Source organism: Pristiophorus japonicus, chromosome 9 (assembly GCF_044704955.1).
Source record: "Pristiophorus japonicus isolate sPriJap1 chromosome 9, sPriJap1.hap1, whole genome shotgun sequence".
Classification (NCBI taxonomy): Eukaryota; Metazoa; Chordata; class Chondrichthyes; family Pristiophoridae; genus Pristiophorus; species Pristiophorus japonicus.
In genome coordinates, this window is record NC_091985.1 from 180,827,614 (window position 1) to 180,852,458 (window position 24,845).

A 24,845-nucleotide genomic window follows, 5' to 3' on the forward strand; every position below is an offset into this window, starting at 1 on the left:
TACACAGTCTGACTCCTCACTGGGAGAGATGCACTGCACACAGAGACACTTGTTACACAGTCTGACTCCTCACTGGGAGAGAAACACTGAACACAGGGACACTTGTTACAGAGTCTTACTCATCACTGGGAGAGACACACTGTACACAGGGACGCTTGTTACACAGTCTGACTCCACACTGGGAGACACACTGTGCACTGGGACACTTGTTACACAGCCTGACTCTTCACTGGGAGAGACACACTTCACACAGGGACATTTGTTACACAGTCTGACTCCTCACTGGGAGAGACACACTGTCCACAGGGACACTTGTTACACATTCTGACCCATCACTGGGAGACACACACTGTACACAGGGACACTTGTTGCACAGTCTGACTCCTCACTGGGAGAGACACACAATCTACACAGGGACACTTGTTACAGAGTCTGACTCCTCTCTGGAAGAGACACACTGTACACAGGGACACTTGTTACATAGTCTGATTCCTCACTGGGAGACACACACTGTACACAGGGACACTTGTTGCACAGTCTGACTCCTCACTGGGAGACACAGTGTAGACAGGGACACTTGTTACAGATTCTGACTCCTCACTGGGAGAGAAACACTGTACACAGGGACACTTGTTACATTGTCTGACTGCTCACTGTGAGAGACACACTGTACACAGGGACACTTGTTACACAGTCTGAATCCTCACTGGGAGAGACACACTGTACACAGGGACACTTGTTATACAGTCTGATTCTTCACTGGGAGAGACACACTGTACACAGGGACACTTGTTTCACCATCTGACACCTCCCTGGGAGACACACACTGTACAGAGGGACATGTGTTACAGCGTCTGACTCCTCACTGGGAGATACACACACTGTACACAGGGACACTTGTTGCAGAGTTTTACTCCTCACTGGGAGAGACACACTGTACACAGGGACGCTTGTTACAGAGTTTGACTCCTCACTGGGAGAGAAACACTGAACACAGGGACACTTGTTACAGAGTCTTACTCCTCACTGGGAGAGACACACTGTACACAGGGACGCTTGTTACACAGTCTGACTCCACACTGGGAGACACACTGTGCACAGGGACACTTGTTACACAGCCTGACTCTTCACTGGGAGAGACACATTTCACACAGGGACATTTGTTACACAGTCTGACTCCTCACTGGGAGAGACACACTGTCCACAGGGACACTTGTTACACATTCTGACCCATCACTGGGAGACACACACTGTACACAGGGACACTTGTTGCAGAATCCAAATCCTCACTGGGAGATATACACTGTACACAGAGACACATGTTACACAGTCTGACTCCTCACCGGGAGAGACACACTTTACACAGTGACACTTGTTACACAGTCTGACTCCTCACTTGGAGAGACACACTGTGCACAGGGACACTTGGTACAGAGTCTGATTCCTCACTGGGAGAGACACACTGTATGCAGGGACACTTGGTACACAGTCTGACTCCTCACTGGGAGAGACACACTGTATGCAGGGACATTTGTTACACAGTCTGACTGCTCACTGGGAGACACGCACTGTACACAGGGACACTTGTTGCAGAGTCTGAATCCTCACTGGGAGAGTCACACTGTACACAGAGACACATTTTACACAGTCTGACTCCTCACTGGGAGACACACACTGTAGACAGGGACACTTGTTCCCACAGTCTGACTCCTCACTGGGAGAGACACACTGTACACAGGGACACTTGTTACACAGTCTGACTCCTCACTGGGAGAGGCACACTCTATGCAGGGACACTTGTTACACAGTCTGACACCTCACTGGGAGAGATGCACTGCACACAGAGACACTTGTTACACAGTCAGTCTCCTCACTGGGAGAGAAACACTGAACACAGGGACACTTGTTAAAGAGTCTTACTCCTCACTGGGAGAGACACACTGTACACAGGGACACTTGTTACACAGTCTGACTCCACACTGGGAGCCACACTGTGCACAGGGACACTTGTTACACATTCTGACCCCTTACTGGGAGACACACACTGTCGACAGGGACACTTGTTACACAGTCTGACTCCTCACTGGGAGACACACACTGTACACAGGGACACTTGTTGTACAGTCTGACTCCTCACTGGGAGACACAGTGTAGACAGGGACACTTGTTACAGATTTTGACTCCTCACTGGGAGAGAAACACTGTACACAGGGACACTTGTTACACAATCTGACTCCTCACTGGGAGAGATACACTGTACACAGAGACACTTGTTACACAGTCTAACTCCTCACAGGGATACACACACTGTACACAGGGACACTTGTTGCACAGTCTGACTCCTCACTGGGAGAGACACACAATCTACACAGGGACACTTGTTACAGAGTCTGACTCCTCACTGGAAGAGACACACTGTACACAGGGACACTTGTTACATAGTCTGATTCCTCACTGGGAGATACGCACTGTACACAGGGACAGTTGTTACAGAATCCAAATCCTCACTGGGAAATATACACTGTACACAGAGACACATGTGACACAGTCTGACTCGTCACTGGGAGAGACACACTTTACACAGGGACACTTGTTACACAGTCTGACTCCTGACTGGGAGACACACTGTACACAGGGACACTTTTTACACAGTCTGACTCCACACTGGGAGAGACATACTGTGCACAGGTACACTTGTTACAGAATCCAAATCCTCACTGGGAGATATGCACTGTAGACAGAGACACATGTTACACAGTCTGACTCCTCACTGGGAGAGACACACTGTACACAGGGACACTTATTACAGAGTCTGATTGCTCACTGGAAGAGACGCACTGTATACAGGGACACTGGTTACACAATCTGACTCCTCACTGGGAGACACACTGCACACAGGGACACTTGTTACAGAATCTAACTCCTCACTTGGAGAGACACACTGTACACAGTGACACTTGTTACACAGTCTGACTCCTCACTTGGAGAGACACACTGTGCACAGGGACACTTGGTACAGAGTCTGATTCCTCACTGGGAGAGAAACACTGTATGCAGGGACACTTGGTACACAGTCTGACTCCTCACTGGGAGAGACACACTGTATGCAGGGACACTTGTTACACAGTCTGACTGCTCACTGGGAGACACGCACTGTACACAGGGACACTTGTTGCAGAGTCTGAATCCTCACTGGGAGAGTCACACTGTACACAGAGACACATTTTACACAGTCTGACTCCTCACTGGGAGAGATGCACTGCACACAGAGACACTTGTTACACAGTCTGACTCCTCACTGGGAGAGAAACACTGAACACAGGGACACTTGTTACAGAGTCTTACTCATCACTGGGAGAGACACACTGTACACAGGGACGCTTGTTACACAGTCTGACTCCTCACTGGGAGAGACACACAATCTACACAGGGACACTTGTTACAGAGTCTGACTCCTCTCTGGAAGAGACACACTGTACACAGGGACACTTGTTACATAGTCTGATTCCTCACTGGGAGACACACACTGTACACAGGGACACTTGTTACACAGCCTGACTCTTCACTGGGAGAGACACACTTCACACAGGGACATTTGTTACACAGTCTGACTCCTCACTGGGAGAGACACACTGTCCACAGGGACACTTGTTACACATTCTGACCCATCACTGGGAGACACACACTGTACACAGGGACACTTGTTACAGAGTCTTACTCATCACTGGGAGAGACACACTGTACACAGGGACGCTTGTTGCACAGTCTGACTCCTCACTGGGAGAGACACACAATCTACACAGGGACACTTGTTACAGAGTCTGACTCCTCTCTGGAAGAGACACACTGTACACAGGGACACTTGTTACATAGCCTGATTCCTCACTGGGAGGCACACACTGTACACAGGGACACTTGTTGCACAGTCTGACTCCTCACTGGGAGACACAGTGTAGACAGGGACACTTGTTACAGATTCTGACTCCTCACTGGGAGAGAAACACTGTACACAGGGACACTTGTTACATAGTCTGACTGCTCACTGTGAGAGACACACTGTACACAGGGACACTTGTTACACAGTCTGAATCCTCACTGGGAGAGACACACTGTACACAGGGACACTTGTTATACAGTCTGATTCTTCACTGGGAGAGACACACTGTACACAGGGACACTTGTTTCACCATCTGACACCTCCCTGGGAGACACACACTGTACAGAGGGACATGTGTTACAGCGTCTGACTCCTCACTGGGAGATACACACACTGTACACAGGGATACTTGTTGCAGAGTTTTACTCCTCACTGGGAGAGACACACTGTACACAGGGACGCTTGTTACAGAGTTTGACTCCTCACTGGGAGAGAAACACTGAACACAGGGACACTTGTTACAGTGTCTTACTCCTCACTGGGAGAGACACACTGTACACAGGGACGCTTGTTACACAGTCTGACTCCACACTGGGAGACACACTGTGCACAGGGACACTTGTTACACAGCCTGACTCTTCACTGGGAGAGACACATTTCACACAGGGACATTTGTTACACAGTCTGACTCCTCACTGGGAGAGACACACTGTCCACAGGGACACTTGTTACACATTCTGACCCATCACTGGGAGACACACACTGTACACAGGGACACTTGTTGCAGAATCCAAATCCTCACTGGGAGATATACACTGTACACAGAGACACATGTTACACAGTCTGACTCCTCACCGGGAGAGACACACTTTACACAGTGACACTTGTTACACAGTCTGACTCCTCACTTGGAGAGACACACTGTGCACAGGGACACTTGGTACAGAGTCTGATTCCTCACTGGGAGAGACACACTGTATGCAGGGACACTTGGTACACAGTCTGACTCCTCACTGGGAGAGACACACTGTATGCAGGGACATTTGTTACACAGTCTGACTGCTCACTGGGAGACACGCACTGTACACAGGGACACTTGTTGCAGAGTCTGAATCCTCACTGGGAGAGTCACACTGTACACAGAGACACATTTTACACAGTCTGACTCCTCACTGGGAGACACACACTGTAGACAGGGACACTTGTTCCCACAGTCTGACTCCTCACTGGGAGAGACACACTGTACACAGGGACACTTGTTACACAGTCTGACTCCTCACTGGGAGAGGCACACTCTATGCAGGGACACTTGTTACACAGTCTGACACCTCACTGGGAGAGATGCACTGCACACAGAGACACTTGTTACACAGTCAGTCTCCTCACTGGGAGAGAAACACTGAACACAGGGACACTTGTTAAAGAGTCTTACTCCTCACTGGGAGAGACACACTGTACACAGGGACGCTTGTTACACAGTCTGACTCCACACTGGGAGCCACACTGTGCACAGGGACACTTGTTACACATTCTGACCCCTTACTGGGAGACACACACTGTCGACAGGGACACTTGTTACACAGTCTGACTCCTCACTGGGAGACACACACTGTACACAGGGACACTTGTTGTACAGTCTGACTCCTCACTGGGAGACACAGTGTAGACAGGGACACTTGTTACAGATTTTGACTCCTCACTGGGAGAGAAACACTGTACACAGGGACACTTGTTACACAATCTGACTCCTCACTGGGAGAGATACACTGTACACAGAGACACTTGTTACACAGTCTAACTCCTCACAGGGATACACACACTGTACACAGGGACACTTGTTGCACAGTCTGACTCCTCACTGGGAGAGACACACAATCTACACAGGGACACTTGTTACAGAGTCTGACTCCTCACTGGAAGAGACACACTGTACACAGGGACACTTGTTACATAGTCTGATTCCTCACTGGGAGATACGCACTGTATACAGGGACAGTTGTTACAGAATCCAAATCCTCACTGGGAAATATACACTGTACACAGAGACACATGTGACACAGTCTGACTCGTCACTGGGAGAGACACACTTTACACAGGGACACTTGTTACACAGTCTGACACGTGACTGGGAGACACACTGTACACAGGGACACTTTTTACACAGTCTGACTCCACACTGGGAGAGACATACTGTGCACAGGTACACTTGTTACAGAATCCAAATCCTCACTGGGAGATATGCACTGTACACAGAGACACATGTTACACAGTCTGACTCCTCACTGGGAGAGACACACTTTACACAGGGACACTTGTTACACAGTCTGACTCCTCACTGGGAGAGACACACACTGCACACAGGGGCACTTGTTGCACAGTCTAACTCATCACTGGGAGACACACTGTACACAGTGACACTTGTTACACAGTCTGACTCCTCACTGGAAGAAACACAGTACACAGGGACACTTGTTACACATTCTGACCCATCACTGGGAGACACACACTGCAGACAGGGACACTTGTTGCACAGTCTGACTCCTCACTGGGAGAGACACACAATCTACACAGGGACACTTGGTACAGAGTCTGATTCCTCACTGGGAGACACACTGTAGGCAGGGACACTTATTACACAGTCTGACTGCTCACTGGGAGACACACACTGTACACAGGGACACTTGTTGCAGAGTCTGAATCCTCACTGGGAGAGTCACACTGTACACAGAGACACATTTTACACAGTCTGACTCCTCACTGGGAGAGACACACTGTACACAGGGACACTTATTACAGAGTCTGATTGCTCACTGGAAGAGACGCACTGTATACAGGGACACTGGTTACACAATATGACTCCTCACTGGGAGACACACTGCACACAGGGACACTTGTTACAGAATCTAACTCCTCACTTGGAGAGACACACTGTACACAGTGACACTTGTTACACAGTCTGACTCCTCACTTGGAGAGACACACTGTGCACAGGGACACTTGGTACAGAGTCTGATTCCTCACTGGGAGAGACACACTGTATGCAGGGACACTTGGTACACAGTCTGACTCCTCACTGGGAGAGACACACTGTATGCAGGGACACTTGTTACACAGTCTGACTGCTCACTGGGAGACACGCACTGTACACAGGGACACTTGTTGCAGAGTCTGAATCCTCACTGGGAGAGTCACACTCTACACAGAGACACATTTTACACAGTCTGACTCCTCACTGGGAGACACACACTGTAGGCAGGGACACTTGTTCCCACAGTCTGACTCCTCACTGGGAGAGACACACTGTACACAGGGACACTTGTTACACAGTCTGACTCCTCACTGGGAGAGGCACACTCTATGCAGATACACTTGTTACACAGTCTGACTCCTCACTGGGAGAGATGCACTGCACACAGAGACACTTGTTACACAGTCTGACTCCTCACTGGGAGAGAAACACTGAACACAGGGACACTTGTTACAGAGTCTTACTCATCACTGGGAGAGACACACTGTACACAGGGACGCTTGTTACACAGTCTGACTCCACACTGGGAGACACACTGTGCACTGGGACACTTGTTACACAGCCTGACTCTTCACTGGGAGAGACACACTTCACACAGGGACATTTGTTACACAGTCTGACTCCTCACTGGGAGAGACACACTGTCCACAGGGACACTTGTTACACATTCTGACCCATCACTGGGAGACACACACTGTACACAGGGACACTTGTTGCACAGTCTGACTCCTCACTGGGAGAGACACACAATCTACACAGGGACACTTGTTACAGAGTCTGACTCCTCTCTGGAAGAGACACACTGTACACAGGGACACTTGTTACATAGCCTGATTCCTCACTGGGAGACACACACTGTACACAGGGACACTTGTTGCACAGTCTGACTCCTCACTGGGAGACACAGTGTAGACAGGGACACTTGTTACAGATTCTGACTCCTCACTGGGAGAGAAACACTGTACACAGGGACACTTGTTACATAGTCTGACTGCTCACTGTGAGAGACACACTGTACACAGGGACACTTGTTACACAGTCTGAATCCTCACTGGGAGAGACACACTGTACACAGGGACACTTGTTATACAGTCTGATTCTTCACTGGGAGAGACACACTGTACACAGGGACACTTGTTTCACCATCTGACACCTCCCTGGGAGACACACACTGTACAGAGGGACATGTGTTACAGCGTCTGACTCCTCACTGGGAGATACACACACTGTACACAGGGACACTTGTTGCAGAGTTTTACTCCTCACTGGGAGAGACACACTGTACACAGGGACGCTTGTTACAGAGTTTGACTCCTCACTGGGAGAGAAACACTGAACACAGGGACACTTGTTACAGTGTCTTACTCCTCACTGGGAGAGACACACTGTACACAGGGACGCTTGTTACACAGTCTGACTCCACACTGGGAGACACACTGTGCACAGGGACACTTGTTACACAGCCTGACTCTTCACTGGGAGAGACACATTTCACACAGGGACATTTGTTACACAGTCTGACTCCTCACTGGGAGAGACACACTGTCCACAGGGACACTTGTTACACATTCTGACCCATCACTGGGAGACACACACTGTACACAGGGACACTTGTTGCAGAATCCAAATCCTCACTGGGAGATATACACTGTACACAGAGACACATGTTACACAGTCTGACTCCTCACCGGGAGAGACACACTTTACACAGTGACACTTGTTACACAGTCTGACTCCTCACTTGGAGAGACACACTGTGCACAGGGACACTTGGTACAGAGTCTGATTCCTCACTGGGAGAGACACACTGTATGCAGGGACACTTGGTACACAGTCTGACTCCTCACTGGGAGAGACACACTGTATGCAGGGACATTTGTTACACAGTCTGACTGCTCACTGGGAGACACGCACTGTACACAGGGACACTTGTTGCAGAGTCTGAATCCTCACTGGGAGAGTCACACTGTACACAGAGACACATTTTACACAGTCTGACTCCTCACTGGGAGACACACACTGTAGACAGGGACACTTGTTCCCACAGTCTGACTCCTCACTGGGAGAGACACACTGTACACAGGGACACTTGTTACACAGTCTGACTCCTCACTGGGAGAGGCACACTCTATGCAGGGACACTTGTTACACAGTCTGACACCTCACTGGGAGAGATGCACTGCACACAGAGACACTTGTTACACAGTCAGTCTCCTCACTGGGAGAGAAACACTGAACACAGGGACACTTGTTAAAGAGTCTTACTCCTCACTGGGAGAGACACACTGTACACAGGGACGCTTGTTACACAGTCTGACTCCACACTGGGAGCCACACTGTGCACAGGGACACTTGTTACACATTCTGACCCCTTACTGGGAGACACACACTGTACACAGGGACACTTGTTGTACAGTCTGACTCCTCACTGGGAGACACAGTGTAGACAGGGACACTTGTTACAGATTTTGACTTCTCACTGGGAGAGAAACACTGTACACAGGGACACTTGTTACACAATCTGACTCCTCACTGGGAGAGATACACTGTACACAGAGACACTTGTTACACAGTCTAACTCCTCACAGGGATACACACACTGTACACAGGGACACTTGTTGCACAGTCTGACTCCTCACTGGGAGAGACACACAATCTACACAGGGACACTTGTTACAGAGTCTGACTCCTCACTGGAAGAGACACACTGTACACAGGGACACTTGTTACATAGTCTGATTCCTCACTGGGAGATACGCACTGTACACAGGGACAGTTGTTACAGAATCCAAATCCTCACTGGGAAATATACACTGTACACAGAGACACATGTGACACAGTCTGACTCGTCACTGGGAGAGACACACTTTACACAGGGACACTTGTTACACAGTCTGACACGTGACTGGGAGACACACTGTACACAGGGACACTTTTTACACAGTCTGACTCCACACTGGGAGAGACATACTGTGCACAGGTACACTTGTTACAGAATCCAAATCCTCACTGGGAGATATGCACTGTACACAGAGACACATGTTACACAGTCTGACTCCTCACTGGGAGAGACACACTTTACACAGGGACACTTGTTACACAGTCTGACTCCTCACTGGGAGAGACACACACTGCACACAGGGGCACTTGTTGCACAGTCTAACTCATCACTGGGAGACACACTGTACACAGGGACACTTGTTACACAGTCTGACTCCTCACTGGAAGAAACACAGTACACAGGGACACTTGTTACACATTCTGACCCATCACTGGGAGACACACACTGCAGACAGGGACACTTGTTGCACAGTCTGACTCCTCACTGGGAGAGACACACGATCTACACAGGGACACTTGGTACAGAGTCTGATTCCTCACTGGGAGACACACTGTAGGCAGGGACACTTATTACACAGTCTGACTGCTCACTGGGAGACACACACTGTACACAGGGACACTTGTTGCAGAGTCTGAATCCTCACTGGGAGAGTCACACTGTACACAGAGACACATTTTACACAGTCTGACTCCTCACTGGGAGAGACACACTGTACACAGGGACACTTATTACAGAGTCTGATTGCTCACTGGAAGAGACGCACTGTATACAGGGACACTGGTTACACAATATGACTCCTCACTGGGAGACACACTGCACACAGGGACACTTGTTACAGAATCTAACTCCTCACTTGGAGAGACACACTGTACACAGTGACACTTGTTACACAGTCTGACTCCTCACTTGGAGAGACACACTGTGCACAGGGACACTTGGTACAGAGTCTGATTCCTCACTGGGAGAGACACACTGTATGCAGGGACACTTGGTACACAGTCTGACTCCTCACTGGGAGAGACACACTGTATGCAGGGACACTTGTTACACAGTCTGACTGCTCACTGGGAGACACGCACTGTACACAGGGACACTTGTTGCAGAGTCTGAATCCTCACTGGGAGAGTCACACTCTACACAGAGACACATTTTACACAGTCTGACTCCTCACTGGGAGACACACACTGTAGGCAGGGACACTTGTTCCCACAGTCTGACTCCTCACTGGGAGAGACACACTGTACACAGGGACACTTGTTACACAGTCTGACTCCTCACTGGGAGAGGCACACTCTATGCAGATACACTTGTTACACAGTCTGACTCCTCACTGGGAGAGATGCACTGCACACAGAGACACTTGTTACACAGTCTGACTCCTCACTGGGAGAGAAACACTGAACACAGGGACACTTGTTACAGAGTCTTACTCATCACTGGGAGAGACACACTGTACACAGGGACGCTTGTTACACAGTCTGACTCCACACTGGGAGACACACTGTGCACTGGGACACTTGTTACACAGCCTGACTCTTCACTGGGAGAGACACACTTCACACAGGGACATTTGTTACACAGTCTGACTCCTCACTGGGAGAGACACACTGTCCACAGGGACACTTGTTACACATTCTGACCCATCACTGGGAGACACACACTGTACACAGGGACACTTGTTGCACAGTCTGACTCCTCACTGGGAGAGACACACAATCTACACAGGGACACTTGTTACAGAGTCTGACTCCTCTCTGGAAGAGACACACTGTACACATGGACACTTGTTACATAGTCTGATTCCTCACTGGGAGACACACACTGTACACAGGGACACTTGTTGCACAGTCTGACTCCTCACTGGGAGACACAGTGTAGACAGGGACACTTGTTACAGATTCTGACTCCTCACTGGGAGAGAAACACTGTACACAGGGACACTTGGTACATAGTCTGACTGCTCACTGTGAGAGACACACTGTACACAGGGACACTTGTTACACAGTCTGAATCCTCACTGGGAGAGACACACTGTACACAGGGACACTTGTTATACAGTCTGATTCTTCACTGGGAGAGACACACTGTACACAGGGACACTTGTTTCACCATCTGACACCTCCCTGGGAGACACACACTGTACAGAGGGACATGTGTTACAGCGTCTGACTCCTCACTGGGAGATACACACACTGTACACAGGGACACTTGTTGCAGAGTTTTACTCCTCACTGGGAGAGACACACTGTACACAGGGACGCTTGTTACAGAGTTTGACTCCTCACTGGGAGAGAAACACTGAACACAGGGACACTTGTTACAGTGTCTTACTCCTCACTGGGAGAGACACACTGTACACAGGGACGCTTGTTACACAGTCTGACTCCACACTGGGAGACACACTGTGCACAGGGACACTTGTTACACAGCCTGACTCTTCACTGGGAGAGACACATTTCACACAGGGACATTTGTTACACAGTCTGACTCCTCACTGGGAGAGACACACTGTCCACAGGGACACTTGTTACACATTCTGACCCATCACTGGGAGACACACACTGTACACAGGGACACTTGTTGCAGAATCCAAATCCTCACTGGGAGATATACACTGTACACAGAGACACATGTTACACAGTCTGACTCCTCACCGGGAGAGACACACTTTACACAGTGACACTTGTTACACAGTCTGACTCCTCACTTGGAGAGACACACTGTGCACAGGGACACTTGGTACAGAGTCTGATTCCTCACTGGGAGAGACACACTGTATGCAGGGACACTTGGTACACAGTCTGACTCCTCACTGGGAGAGACACACTGTATGCAGGGACATTTGTTACACAGTCTGACTGCTCACTGGGAGACACGCACTGTACACAGGGACACTTGTTGCAGAGTCTGAATCCTCACTGGGAGAGTCACACTGTACACAGAGACACATTTTACACAGTCTGACTCCTCACTGGGAGACACACACTGTAGACAGGGACACTTGTTCCCACAGTCTGACTCCTCACTGGGAGAGACACACTGTACACAGGGACACTTGTTACACAGTCTGACTCCTCACTGGGAGAGGCACACTCTATGCAGGGACACTTGTTACACAGTCTGACACCTCACTGGGAGAGATGCACTGCACACAGAGACACTTGTTACACAGTCAGTCTCCTCACTGGGAGAGAAACACTGAACACAGCGACACTTGTTAAAGAGTCTTACTCCTCACTGGGAGAGACACACTGTACACAGGGACGCTTGTTACACAGTCTGACTCCACACTGGGAGCCACACTGTGCACAGGGACACTTGTTACACATTCTGACCCCTTACTGGGAGACACACACTGTCGACAGGGACACTTGTTACACAGTCTGACTCCTCACTGGGAGACACACACTGTACACAGGGACACTTGTTGTACAGTCTGACTCCTCACTGGGAGACACAGTGTAGACAGGGACACTTGTTACAGATTTTGACTCCTCACTGGGAGAGAAACACTGTACACAGGGACACTTGTTACACAATCTGACTCCTCACTGGGAGAGATACACTGTACACAGAGACACTTGTTACACAGTCTAACTCCTCACAGGGATACACACACTGTACACAGGGACACTTGTTGCACAGTCTGACTCCTCACTGGGAGAGACACACAATCTACACAGGGACACTTGTTACAGAGTCTGACTCCTCACTGGAAAAGACACACTGTACACAGGGACACTTGTTACATAGTCTGATTCCTCACTGGGAGATACGCACTGTACACAGGGACAGTTGTTACAGAATCCAAATCCTCACTGGGAAATATACACTGTACACAGAGACACATGTGACACAGTCTGACTCGTCACTGGGAGAGACACACTTTACACAGGGACACTTGTTACACAGTCTGACACGTGACTGGGAGACACACTGTACACAGGGACACTTTTTACACAGTCTGACTCCACACTGGGAGAGACATACTGTGCACAGGTACACTTGTTACAGAATCCAAATCCTCACTGGGAGATATGCACTGTACACAGAGACACATGTTACACAGTCTGACTCCTCACTGGGAGAGACACACTTTACACAGGGACACTTGTTACACAGTCTGACTCCTCACTGGGAGAGACACAGTACACAGGGACACTTGTTACACATTCTGACCCATCACTGGGAGACACACACTGCAGACAGGGACACTTGTTGCACAGTCTGACTCCTCACTGGGAGAGACACACAATCTACACAGGGACACTTGGTACAGAGTCTGATTCCTCACTGGGAGACACACTGTAGGCAGGGACACTTATTACACAGTCTGACTGCTCACTGGGAGACACACACTGTACACAGGGACACTTGTTGCAGAGTCTGAATCCTCACTGGGAGAGTCACACTGTACACAGAGACACATTTTACACAGTCTGACTCCTCACTGGGAGAGACACACTGTACACAGGGACACTTATTACAGAGTCTGATTGCTCACTGGAAGAGACGCACTGTATACAGGGACACTGGTTACACAATATGACTCCTCACTGGGAGACACACTGCACACAGGGACACTTGTTACAGAATCTAACTCCTCACTTGGAGAGACACACTGTACACAGTGACACTTGTTACACAGTCTGACTCCTCACTTGGAGAGACACACTGTGCACAGGGACACTTGGTACAGAGTCTGATTCCTCACTGGGAGAGACACACTGTATGCAGGGACACTTGGTACACAGTCTGACTCCTCACTGGGAGAGACACACTGTATGCAGGGACACTTGTTACACAGTCTGACTGCTCACTGGGAGACACGCACTGTACACAGGGACACTTGTTGCAGAGTCTGAATCCTCACTGGGAGAGTCACACTCTACACAGAGACACATTTTACACAGTCTGACTCCTCACTGGGAGACACACACTGTAGACAGGGACACTTGTTCCCACAGTCTGACTCCTCACTGGGAGAGACACACTGTACACAGGGACACTTGTTACACAGTCTGACTCCTCACTGGGAGAGGCACACTCTATGCAGATACACTTGTTACACAGTCTGACTCCTCACTGGGAGAGATGCACTGCACACAGAGACACTTGTTACACAGTCTGACTCCTCACTGGGAGAGAAACACTGAACACAGGGACACTTGTTACAGAGTCTTACTCATCACTGGGAGAGACACACTGTACACAGGGACGCTTGTTACACAGTCTGACTCCACACTGGGAGACACACTGTGCACAGGGACACTTGTTACACAGCCTGACTCTTCACTGGGAGAGACACACTTCACACAGGGACATTTGTTACACAGTCTGACTCCTCACTGGGAGAGACACACTGTCCACAGGGACACTTGTTACACATTCTGACCCATCACTGGGAGACACACACTGTACACAGGGACACTTGTTGCACAGTCTGACTCCTCACTGGGAGAGACACACAATCTACACAGGGACACTTGTTACAGAGTCTGACTCCTCACTGGAAGAGACACACTGTACACAGGGACATTTGTTACATAGTCTGCTTCCTCACTGGGAGACACACACTGTACACAGGGACACTTGTTGCACAGTCTGACTCCTCACTGGGAGACACAGTGTAGACAGGGACACTTGTTACAGATTCTGACTCCTCACTGGGAGAGAAACACTGTACACAGGGACACTTGTTACACAATCTGACTCCTCACTGGGAGAAATACACTGTACACAGAGACACTTGTTACACAGTCTAACTCCTCACAGGGATACACCACACTGTACACAGGGACACTTGTTACATAGTCTGACTCCTCACCGGGAGAGACACACTGTACACAGGGACACTTGTTACACAGTCTGACTCCTCACTGGGAGAGATACACTGTACACAGGGACACTGGTTACACAATCTGACTCCTCACTGGGAGACACACTGTACACAGGGACACTTGTTGCAGAATCTACCTCCTCACTGGGAGAGACACACTGTACACAGTGACACTTGTTACACAGTCTGACTCCTCACTGGGAGAGACACACTGTACACAGGGACACTTGTTACACCGTCTGACTCCTCACTGGGAGAGACACACTGTCGAATGGGACAGTTGTTACAGAATCCAAATCCTCACTGGGAGACCTCCACTGTACACAGAGACACTTGTTACACAGCCTGACTCATCACTGGGAGAGACACACTTTCCACAGGGACACTTGTTACACAGTCTGACTCCTCACTGGGAGAGGCACACTCTATGCAGGGACACTTGTTACGGAGTCTGACTCCTCACTGGGAGAGACACACTGCACACAGGGACACTTGTTACAGAGTCTGATTCCTCACTAGGAGAGACGCACTGCACACAGGGACAGTTGTTACAGAATCCAAATCCTCACTGAGAGATCTCCACTGTACACAGAGACACTTGTTACACAGCCTGACTCCTCACTGGGAGAGACACACTTTCCACAGGGAGTCTTGTTACACAGTCTGACTCCTCAATGGGAGAGACACACAATCTACACAGTGACACTTGTTACAGAGTCTGACTCCTCACTGGGAGACACACTTTAGGCAGGGACACTTGTTACACAGTCTGACTCCTCACTGGGAGAGACACACTGTACACAGAGACACTTGTTACACAGTCTGACTCCTAACTGGGAGAGACACACTGTCCAAAGCGACACTTGTTACAGAGTCTGACTCCTCACTGGGAGAGACACACTGCACACAGGGACATTTGTTACACAGTCTGACTCCTCACTTGGAGAGACACACTGTAGGCAGGGACACTTGTTACACAGTCTGATTCCTCACTGGGAGAGACGCACTGTATACAGGGACACTTGTTACACAGTCTGACTCCTGACTGGGAGACACACTGTACACAGGGGCACTTTTTACACAGTCTGACTCCACGCTGGGATACACACTCTGTACACAAGGACACTTGTTACATAGTCTGACTCCTCACTGGGAGAGACACACTGTACACAGGGACACTTGTTACACAGTCTGCCTCCTCACTGGGGGAGATACACTGTAGACAGGGACACTGGTTACACAATCTGACTCCTCACTGGGAGACACACACTGTACACAGGGACACTTGTTACAGAATCTAACTCCTCACTTGGAGAGACACACTGTACACAGTGACACTTGTTACACAGTCTGACTCCTCACTTGGAGAGACTCACTGTAGGCAGGGACACTTGTTACACAGTCTGACTCCTCACTGGGAGAGATACACTGTACACAGGGACACTTGTTATACAGTCTGACTCCTCACTGGGAGAGACACACTGTATGCAGGGACACTTGTTACACAGTCTGACAACTCATTGGGAGAGATACACTGTACACAGAGAAACTTGTTACACAGTCTGACTGCTCACTGGGAGACACACACTGTACACAGGGACACTTGTTGCAGAGTCTGACTCCTCACTGGGAGACACACTGTAGGCAGGGACACTTGTTACACAGTCTGACTCCTCACTGGGAGAGACACACTGTACACAGAGACACTTGTTACACAGTCTGACTCCTAACTGGGAGAGACACACTGTCCAAAGCGACACTTGTTACAGAGTCTGACTCCTCACTGGGAGAGACACACTGCACACAGGGACATTTGTTACACAGTCTGACTCCTCACTTGGAGAGACACACTGTAGGCAGGGACACTTGTTACACAGTCTGATTCCTCACTGGGAGAGACGCACTGTATACAGGGACACTTGTTACACAGTCTGACTCCTGACTGGGAGACACACTGTACACAGGGACACTTTTTACACAGTCTGACTCCACGCTGGGATACACACTCTGTACACAAGGACACTTGTTACATAGTCTGACTCCTCACTGGGTGAGACACACTGTACACAGGGACACTTGTTACACAGTCTGACTCCTCACTGGGGGAGATACACTGTAGACAGGGACACTGGTTACACAATCTGACTCCTCACTGGGAGACACACACTGTACACAGGGACACTTGTTACAGAATCTAACTCCTCACTTGGAGAGACACACTGTACACAGTGACACTTGTTACACAATCTGACTCCTCACTTGGAGAGACTCACTGTAGGCAGGGACACTTGTTACACAGTCTGACTCCTCACTGGGAGAGATACACTGTACACAGGGACACTTGTTATACAGTCTGACTCCTCACTGGGAGAGACACACTGTATGCAGGGACACTTGTTACACAGTCTGACAACTCATTGGGAGAGATACACTGTACACAGAGAAACTTGTTACACAGTCTGACTGCTCACTGGGAGACACACACTGTACACAGGGACACTTGTTTCAGAGTCTGACTCCTCACTGGGAGAGTCACACTGTACACAGGAACACATTTTACACAGTCTGACTCCTCACTGGGAGACACACACTGTAGACAGGGACACTTGTTACACAGTCTGACTCCTCACTGGGAGAGATGCACTGCACACAGAGACACTTGTTACACAGTCTGACTTCGCACTGGGAGACACACACTGTCCACAGGGACACTTGTTACACAGTCTGACTCCTCACTGGGAGAGACACACTGTGCACAGGGACACTTGTTACAGAATCCAAATCCTCACTGGGAGATATACACTGTACACAGAGACACATGTTACACAATCTGACTCCTCACTGGGAGAGACATACTTTACACAGGGACACTTGTTGCACAGTCTGACTCATCACTGGGAGACACACTGTACATAGTGACACTTGTTGCACAGTCTGACTCCTCACTGGGAGAGACATTGTATTCAGGGACACTTGTTACACAGTCAGGCTCCTCACTGGAAGAAACACAGTACACATAGAAACATAGAAACATAGAAAATAGGTGCAGGAGCAGGCCATTCAGCCCTTCTAGCCTGCACCGCCATTCAATGAGTTCATGGCTGAACATGAAACTTCAGTACCCCCTTCCTGCTTTCTCGCCATAACCCTTGATCCCCCGAGTAGTAAGGACTTCATCTAACTCCCTTTTGAATATATTTAGTGAATTGGCCTCAACTACTTTCTGTGGTAGAGAATTCCACAGGTTCACCACTCTCTGGGTGAAGAAGTTTCTCCTCATCTCGGTCCTAAATGGCTTACCCCTTATCCTCAGACTGTGACCCCTGGTTCTGGACTTCCCCAACATTGGGAACATTCTTTCTGCATCTAACCTGTCTAAACCCGTCAGAATTTTAAACGTTTCTATGAGGTCCCCTCTCATTCTTCTGAACTCCAGTGAATACAATCCCAATTGATCCAATCTTTCTTGATAGGTCAGTCCCGCCATCCCGGGAATCAGTCTGGTGAACCTTCGCTGCACTCCCTCAATAGCAAGAATGTCCTTCCTCAAGTTAGGAGACCAAAACTGTACACAATACTCCAGGTGTGGCCTCACCAAGGCCCTGTACAACTGTAGCAACACCTCCCTGCCCCTGTATTCAAATCCCCTCGCTATGAAGGCCAACATGCCATTTGCTTTCTTAACCGCCTGCTGTACCTGCATGCCAACCTTCAATGACTGATGTACCATGACACCCAGGTCTCGTTGCACCTTCCCTTTTCCTAATCTGTCACCATTCAGATAATAGTCTGTCTCTCTGTTTTTACCACCAAAGTGGATAACCTCACATTTATCCACATTATACTTCATCTGCCATGCATTTGCCCACTCACCTAACCTATCCAAGTCACTCTGCAGCCTAATAGCATCCTCCTCGCAGCTCACACTGCCACCCAACTTAGTATCATCCGCAAATTTGGAGATACTGCATTTAACCCCCTCGTCTAAATCATTAATGTACAATGTAAACAGCTGGGGCCCCAGCACAGAACCTTGCGGCACTCCACGAGTCACTGCCTGCCATTCTGAAAAGTACCCGTTCACTCCTACTCTTTGCTTCCTGTCTGACAACCAGTTCTCAATCCACGTCAGCACACTACCCCCAATCCCATGTGCTTTAACTTTGCACATTAATCTCTTGTGTGGGACCTTGTCGAAAGCCTTCTGAAAGTCCAAATATACCACATCAACTGGTTCTCCCTTGTCCACTTTACTGGAAACATCCTCAAAAAATTCCAGAAGATTTGTCAAGCATGATTTCCCTTTCACAAATCCATGCTGACTTGGACCTATCATGTCACCATTTTCCAGATGCACTGCTATGACATCCTTAATAATTGATTCCATCACTTTACCCACTACTGAGGTCAGGCTGACCGGTCTATAATTCCCTGTTTTCTCTCTCCCTCCTTTTTTAAAAAGTGGGGTTACATTGGCTACCCTCCACTCCATAGGAACTGATCCAGAGTCAATGGAATGTTGGAAAATGACTGTCAATGCATCCGCTATTTCCAAGGCCACCTCCTTAAGTACTCTAGGATGCAGTCCATCAGGCCCTGGGGATTTATCGGCCTTCAATCCCATCAATTTCCCCAACACAATTTCCCGACTAATAAAGATTTCCCTCAGTTCCTCTTCCTTACTAGACCCTCTGACCCCTTTTATATCCGGAAGGTTGTTTGTATCCTCCTTAGTGAATACCGAACCAAAGTACTTGTTCAATTGATCCGCCATTTCTTTGCTCCCCGTTATGACTTCCCCTGATTCTGACTGCAGGGGACCTACGTTTGTCTTCACCAACCTTTTTCTCTTTACATACCTATAGAAACTTTTGCAATCCGCCTTAATGTTCCCTGCAAGCTTCTTCTCGTACTCCATTTTCCCTGTCCTAATCAAACCCTTTGTCCTCCTCTGCTGAGTTCTAAATTTCTCCCAGTCCCCAGGTTCGCTGCTATTTCTGGCCAATTTGTATGCCACTTCCTTGGCTTTAATACTATCCCTGATTTCCCTAGATAGCCACGGTTGAGCCACCTTCCCCTTTTTATTTTTACGCCAGACAGGAATGTACAATTGTTGTACTTCATCCATGCGGTCTCTAAATGTCTGCCATTGCCCATCCACAGTCAACCCCCTAAGTATCATTCGCCAATCTATCCTAGCCAATTCACACCTCATACCTTCAAAGTTACCCTTCTTTAAGTTCTGGGACACTTGTTACACATTCTGACCCATCACTGGGAGACACACACTGTAGACAGGGACACTTGTTGCACAGTCTGAATCCTCACTGGGAAAGACACACAATCTACACAGGGAGACTTGTTATATAGTCTGACTCCTCACTGGGAGAGACACACTGTGCACAGGGACACTTGTAACAGAGTCTGTTTCCTCACTGGGAGAGACGCACTGTACACAGGGACAGTTGTTACAGAATCCAAATCCTCACTGGGAGATATACACTGTACACAGAGACACATGTTACACAGTCTGACTCCTCACTGGGAGAGACGCACTTTACACAGGGACACTTGTTACACAGTCTGGCTCCTGACTGGGAGACACACTGTACACAGGGACACTTTTTACACAGTCTGACTCCACGCTGGGATACACACACTGTACACAAGGACACTTGTTACATAGTCTGACTCCTCACTGGGAGAGACACACTGTACACAGGGACACTTGTTACACAGTCTGACTCCTCACTGGGAGTGATACACTGTAAATAGGGACACTGGTTACACAATCTGACTCCTCACTGGGAGACACACTGTACACAGGGACACTTGTTACAGAATCTAACTCCTCACTTGGAGAGACACACTGTACACAGTGACACTTGTTACACAGTCTGCCTCCTCACTTGGAGAGACACACTGTGCACAGGGACACTTGGTACAGAGTCTGACTCCTCACTGGGAGAGACACACTGTACACAGGGACACTTGTTACACAGTCTGATAACTCATTGGGAGAGATACACTGTACACAGAGAAACTTGTTACACAGTCTGACTGCTCACTGGGAGACACACACTGCACACAGGGACACTTGTTGCAGAGTCTGACTCCTCAATGGGAGAGTCACACTGTACACAGGGACACATTTTACACAGTCTGACTCCTCACTGGGAGACGCACACTGTAGACAGGGACACTTGTTACACAGTCTGACTCCTCACTGGGAGAGGCACACTCTATGCAGGGACACTTGTTACACAGTCTGACTCCTCACTGGGAGAGATACACTGCACACAGAGACACTTGTTACACAGTCTGACTTCTCACTGGGAGTCACACACTGTACACAGGGACACTTGTTGCACAGTCTGAATCCTCACTGGGAGAGACACACAATCTACACAGTGACACTTGGTACAGAGTCTGACTCCTCACTGGGAGAGACACACTGTACACAGGGACACTTGTTACACAGTCTGACTCCTCACTGGGAGAGATACACTGCACACAGAGACACTTGTTACACAGTCTAACTCCTCACATAGATACACACACTGTACACAGGGACACTTGTTACATAGTCTGACTCCTCACCGGGAGAGACACACTGTACAGAGGGACACTTGTTACACAGTCTGACTCCTCACTGGGAGAGATACACTGTACACAGGGACACTGGTTACACAATCTGACTCCTCACTGGGAGACACACTGTACACAGGGACTCTTGTTACAGAATCTAACTCCTCACTGGGAGAGACACACTGTGCACAGGGACAGAATCCAAATCCTCACTGGGAGATATACACTGTACACAGAGACACATGTTACACAGTCTGACTCCTCACTGGGAGAGACACACTTTACACAGGGACACTTGTTGCACAGTCTGACTCATCACTGGGAGACACACTGTACACAGGGACACTTGTTACACAGTCTGACTCCTCACTGGGAGAGACACACTGTCCACAGGGACACTTGTTACACAGTCAGGCTCCGCACTGGAACAAACACAGTACACAGGGACACTTGTTACACATTCTGACCCATCACTGGGAGATACACACTGTAGACAGGGACACTTGTTGCACAGTCTGACTCCTCACTGGGAGACACACACTGTACACAGGGACACTTGTTGCATAGTCTGAATCCTCACTGGGAAAGACACACAATCTGCACAGGGACACTTGTTATAGAGTCTGACTCCTCACTGGGAGAGACACACTGTACACAGGGACACTTGTTACAGAGTCTGATTCCTCACTGGGAGAGACGCACTGTACACAGGGACAGTTGTTACAGAATCCAAATCCTCACTGGGAGAGACATGCACTGTACACAGGGACACTTGTTACACAGTCTGACTCCTGACTGGGAGAGACACACACTATACACAGGGACACTTGTTACACAGTCTGACTCCTCACTGGGAGAGACACACTCGATGCAGGGACACTTGTTACACAGTCTGACTCCTCACTGGGAGAGATACACTGTACACAGAGACACTTGTTACACAGTCTGACTCCTAACTGGGAGAGACACACTGTCCAAAGGGACACTTGTTACAGAGTCTGACTCCTTACTGGGAGAGACACACTGTACACAGGGACAATTGTTACAGATTCTGACTTCTCACTGGGAGAGAAACACTGTGCACAGGGACACTTGTTACACAATCTGACTCCTCACTGGGAGAGATACACTGTACAGAGGGACACTTGTTAGACAGTCTGACTCCTCACTGGGAGAGATACACTGTACACAGGGACACTGGTTACACAATCTGACTTCTCACTGGGAGACACTCTGTACACAGGGACACTTGTTACAGAATCTAACTCCTCACTGGGAGAGACACACTGTACACAGTGACACTTGTTACACAGTCTGACACCTCACTGGGAGAGACACATTGTGCACAGGGACACTTGTTACAGAATCCAAATGCTCACTGGGAGATATACACTGTACACAGAGACACATGTTACACAGTCTGACTCCTGACTGGGAGAGATATACTGTACACAGGGACACTTGTTACACAGTCTGACTCCTCACTGCGAGGGACACACACTGCACACAGGGACACTTGTTGCACAGTCTGACTCCTCACTGGGAGAGACACACCGTAGACAGGGACACTTGTTACACAGTCTGACTCCTCACTGGGAGAGACACACACTGTACACAGGGACACTTGTTGCACAGTCTGACTTCTCACTGGGAGAGACACACAATCTACACAGGGACACTTGTTACACAGTCTGACTCCTCACTGGGAGACACACTGTAGGCAGGGACACTTGTTACACAGTCTGACTCCTCACTGGGAGAGATACACTGTACACAGAGACACTTGTTACACAGTCTGACTCCTAACTGGGAGAGACACACTGTCCAAAGGGTCACTTGTTACAGAGTCTGACTCCTCACTGGGAGAGACACACTGCACACAGGGACAGTTGTTACAGAATCCAAATCCTCTCTGGGAGATATACACTGTACACAGGGACACTTGTTACACAGTGTGACTCCTCACTTGGAGAGACACACTGTAGGCAGGGACACTTGTTACACAGTCTGATTCCTCACTGGGAGAGACGCACTGTATACAGGGACACTTGTTACACAGTCTGACTCCTGACTGGGAGACACACTGTACACAGGGACACTTTTTACACAGTCTGACTCCACGCTGGGATACACACTCTGTACACAAGGACACTTGTTACATAGTCTGACTCCTCACTGGGAGAGACACACTGTACACAGGGACACTTGTTACACAGTCTGCCTCCTCACTGGGGGAGATACACTGTAGACAGGGACACTGGTTACACAATCTGACTCCTCACTGGGAGACACACACTGTACACAGGGACACTTGTTACAGAATCTAACTCCTCACTTGGAGAGACACACTGTACACAGTGACACTTGTTACACAGTCTGACTCCTCACTTGGAGAGACTCACTGTAGGCAGGGACACTTGTTACACAGTCTGACTCCTCACTGGGAGAGATACACTGTACACAGGGACACTTGTTATACAGTCTGACTCCTCACTGGGAGAGACACACTGTATGCAGGGACACTTGTTACACAGTCTGACAACTCATTGGGAGAGATACACTGTACACAGAGAAACTTGTTACACAGTCTGACTGCTCACTGGGAGACACACACTGTACACAGGGACACTTGTTGCACAGTCTGAATCCTCACTGGGAGAGACACACAATC